This window comes from Acomys russatus, chromosome 29 (genome assembly GCF_903995435.1).
Source record: "Acomys russatus chromosome 29, mAcoRus1.1, whole genome shotgun sequence".
Taxonomy (NCBI): domain Eukaryota; kingdom Metazoa; phylum Chordata; class Mammalia; order Rodentia; family Muridae; genus Acomys; species Acomys russatus.
Window position 1 is genome coordinate 30,179,847 of NC_067165.1, and position 4,913 is coordinate 30,184,759.

The window sequence follows — 4,913 nt, forward strand, 5'->3', positions numbered from 1 at the left end:
ACCTGGAACTCATAGATATCTACCCATCTCCGCCGATGATTTTATTTTAATTATGTGTATGTGTGTTTCCGGAGTGACTGTGTGCACATGAATGCAGTATCCTCTCTCAGAGGCATAAGAAGGCATCAGGGCCCCAGAAGCTGGAGTAACAGGTAGTTGTGAGCCGTCATGACGATGCTGGGAACCAAACTTAGGACCTCTGCAAGAGCAGCAAGTTCTCTTAACTGCTGATCCACCTCTCCAGCCCCTTTTATTTTGCCCATGGACCCAATGGAATGGTGTTGCCCACACTCAAGGTGGGTCATCCTGCCTCTCTAACCAAATCTAGACGCTCCCTCGCAGGCACAGGTTTGTTCCTGGTGGGTTTTGATCTTGCTGAATTGACAGGGTCAAACGTTCTACTGAAGAGTCTGCTTCCAGTACATAGATAGTGAGGGACAGAGCCGATGCAAACCTCAACAGGCTGGCTCCAGAGCCACAGCCCTGGCTGGTGTGCTTGACTGTCCCAGCTGACTGTGTGGCAGGTCTACTTGCCTATTGGTCTTTTAAACAAGAACTTGAGATCACTACTCTTTCTTCCCCTGCCTGGGAGAGAGAGAGAGAGAGAGAGAGAGAGAGAGAGAGAGAGAGAGGGGGACTTAATCTAGCAGCTCTGAACAGGTTCCCCGGTCATAATCTCCGTACTTTGGAGAGAAGATCAGCCTGAAGGAGGAAAACTGCAACAGGGTCTCACTGTGTAGACCAGGCTAGTCTCAAACTCACAGGGACCCACCTGCATCTTCTTCCTGAGTGCTGGGACTACAGGTGTGCGTCACCACACCCGGCCCACATGTATTTGTTTTATATGTGTGTGGGCATAAGCATGCCACAGCACACGTGCACAACTCAGAGGACAACTTTCAGGGCTTGCTTCTCTCTTTCCATCATGTGACCCAACTCAGGTTGTCGGGGTGGGTTGTTGGCACATGCTCATACTGGCTCAGCGATCAGGCCCTGGGGGAATTGCTTTTTCTTGGATGGTGTTCTGTAGCCCTCCGTCCAACAAAAATCAGATCATCTGTCAAATGAGCCCAGGAGAGGCTAAGAGACTCGCCTGACTCACCCAGCTGACAGTTGGAGATGGCAGGCTAGCTCCTTCTACAGTCAACCAGGCCAGGGAAGATGTTGGACTCAGATCACAGGAGGTCTCTGTGTTAAAGGTCATCATCACCGCCTCACCCAACAAAGAGTGCCTTTGGGACTGGCCCAATTCCTGTCCCCATACCTCTTTAGGACAGGAAACTCTTCCTTGTCACAAAGTCCCAGCCCCCTTCCCCCAGGCCACTCCCCTCCCTGCTCCCTGGAGTGCCCTGGTGAAAGCCAGGCCTGTCAAGAGTGAGCCCTGCAGGGTCCCGGCAAGCAGCTGGACACGGAGAGGCAGGAAGCGGGGACAATGGATGAAAGACCCTCTGTGCCCAGGTGGGTGGGGGAGGGACAGGCAGGAAGCCTGGGCCTTGGAAGCTGGTCCTGCGCTGGCTGAAGGACCACTGCCTGGGATGCCGGAACCAGTGGATTTGTTTGGATTCCCCAGGGATCTGAGCTGAGGAACCATTTGCAAGCCTCAGCTGAACACTTCTCCACAGGGTGTCCTGCCTCAGGGGGGCGGGGGGCGGGAGGCCTGAGTGACAAGAATGTCACTTTCATTCATCACTGTTTGTCCCCGGGGCCCTGGAGCCAGGCTGCCTGCACAGTAGGGGCCTGATCAGTTGAATGCAGAAATTAATAGGGCACTACTAATAACCGAAGGATTACATATGGATTTGCTTGTTGAAGAAAACAAGGCTTGCGGGTGGGCACCCCCTCAGGTGTGGCCCTGGCTCTTCCCACCGCACCTGCAAGGAAAGTCACCTCCTCACCCTTCAGTTCCAACTTGAGTGAAGTTCTTCAATACAGAACAGGAGAATTGGGGGGCGGGGAGCAGGGGCAGGCATTGCTCTGATCCGCCAGCTAAGGAATACACCCATTTCCTTACTACCGCTAGCTCAGCACACACATTGGGCTTGGGGGTAGAATTTGGGCAGTTAAGAAGGTACTTTGCCATTAAACTACACCATAGCCTCCACCCTTCCCTTTTTCCCTCCCTTCCTCCTCCAATCTTCCTTAGGCTCTGTAGCCCAGCCAGGCTCCCGATCTGCCTGCCTCTGCTCCCCCCCTCCGCCTGCATCTGGCCCCCCCCCCCCCCCCCTTCCTAGTGCTAGGACTAAAGGACTGTGCCACCACATCTGGCTTGTTCATTCATTTCATATATGCTAAGCATGCATTCTGTGATTGCAAAGTATTAAGAACTGAGATACAGTAATAGCCAAAGGCTCAGGGGCTTAAAGGACTACTACAGGCTAGACCAAATCTAAAGCAAGCCTGGGCACTGCCAAGGTTGGAAGCTGGGCATGGCGAAAGAAGAAGTGGGTGAAGACAAAGGATGGAAGAGTGTGGGGGAGGGAAGGGGATGAGAGAGAGAGAGAGAGAGAGAGAGAGAGAGAGAGAGAGTGTTGGAGCTGGCCAGAGAGAATTCAGAGCGGAGGATAAGGCAAAGACTAAGAGGGCCAGTGTGGCTGACCTCACTGGTGGTCTTGCTTCTGCAGCTGCTGCTCTCAGCCTGATGGGAGTCTATCAGGGAATTAAGTGCCTTCAAGTGAGGTAGTGTGTCTCAGCACCATGGGGATTACAGATGCATTCCCTATGGACCAAATGACAAAAGGGCCAAGTAGTTCCTTTCCTCACTTTTATTTATTTTTATTATTTATTTATTTATTTATTTATTTATTTATTTTTTTTCGAGACAGGGTTTCTCTGTGTAGCCTTGGCTGTCCTGGACTCCCTTTGTAGACCAGGCTGGCCTCGAACTCACAGCAATCCACCTGCCTCTGCCTCCTGAGGGCTGGGATTAAAGGTGTGCGCCACCACGCCCCGGCGACTTTTATTTATTTTTAAAAACATGTTTGTGTGTATACTCATATGTGTTGGTGTGTGTGCAGATGCACATGTGTAGAGATCAAAGGTCAATGCTCAGGTATCTTCCTCAGGAATGTCATCTACTTTCCATGAGGTCTCCCACAAACCTGAACCTCCCCAATTAAGGCTCTAACTCCTTAGTTTCCTCTTGCTATAAAGTTGTCTGCGCACGTGGGACCTCTTGGCATAGTCACCTCCTACAGGCGCTGCCTTCTCATATGATCATTTAGAGGGTTACAATGCACCGTAAAAAATTTAAAGAGTCTTGGTAAAAAATTTAAAGAGTCTCGGTAACCTGCTGTCCTTTCTCTGAGTGCCACCAGGTCTCCCCCTCCAGGGGACATGGTCAAATGTGAGGCACCAGAGTACGAGAGACTTGATACCCTAGGAGCATATACAGGGGGAGGTAACCCCCCCTCAGGAACGGTCATGGGGGAGGGGAATAAGGGGAAAAGGGGAGGGAGGGAAGAATGGGAGGACACAAGGGATGGGATAGCCATTCAGATGTAACAAGAATAAATTAATAAAAAAAAATAATGTCCTTCCCTAAAAAAAAAAAAAAAAGAAAAATTTAAAGAGTCACAGATATTCTAACCACAGGGTCCTGCTTCTAAAAGTCCTCACTACTGGTGGCGATGGGCCATAGCAGCCTCCAACTCTAGCCTCCTTGTGTCTCAAGGAAATCTGCTGGCAGTAGCTGCCTGGTCCCTGGCTCCCCTTGGCTCCCTCACTTTCTTTCTGCTCAGCCACAGGTACAGGCCGCAGGACCTGCCCAGGTCCCTCTAGCTCGAGTCTGGGGCCTGTCCCTCTTGTCCATGGTCTCCAGCTTCAAAATCAAGCCCCTTTGGCCTGCTGAATCACTCCTTGGGTGTTCACAGTCTATGAAAACGCAGAGATGACATATTCCAAACTTAATTTCCCCGGGGGGAGGGGGGTGGTCAGCCTCAGCCAGACCTCTCCACACTTGCCTTCTCTCTGGCCTGGCCCTCTGGTTCTTGGACTGCAGGGTGGGGAGCTTCTAACACCCACCTGAAAGGGTCACTCCCCTGCTCAGCACCCCTCCAGGGCTCCCTGTTAGCCTCAGGAGCGAGCCCAGGATTCTATGCTTGACTTATAATCACCCTTAACCCTGACTTCCTTTTTGGCTCTCTCTCTTCTCCACACTATCTCTGCCTTGTATGGCTCATGTGAGCATCACATCTTCCACCTTTGAAGGTGCTGCTTGCTCCCTTAGTCCTTGGCCTGTTCGCTGTACTCTCCTACATAGGGAGGCTTAGATGGCAGCCTCTAGCCTAATGCTAATAATCCTCTAGAGGTCGCCAGCCCACCCTGCCACCGCCACCCGTGCAGCCACAAGGCATGAGCTGCTTATCCATTAAGCTTTGCTTAGGGGCACTTTGCACTGGCCTCAACCAATGCTTGATACCTGCAACATGGGCCTTTTTTTGTTTTGTTTTTTAAACCTTATTTTTATTTTATATGTAAGGGTGTTTTGTCTGCACGTATGTCTGTGCACCACATGTGTGCTGTGCCAGAAGAGGCCAGACTAAGGTGTAGGATCCTCTGAAACGAGAGTTATAGACAGTTGTAAGCTACCATGTGGGTGCTGGGAACTGAACCAAAGTCCTCTGGATGAGCAGCCAGTGCTCTTAAAACTGCTGATCGAGCCAGGCACGGTGACACACATCTGTAATCCCAGGACTCTGAGAGGCAGAGGCAGGCGAATCTCTGTGAGTTCGAGGCCATTCTGATCTACAAAGCAAGTCCAAGACAGCCAGGGCTCCACAGAGAAACCCTGTCTCAAAAACACCAAAAAACTAACAAAACAAAATCACAAAAGCATGAAACCAACAACATTATCACCTACTTTTTTTTTTTATTAATTTATTCTTGTTACATCTCAATGGTTATCCCATCCTTTG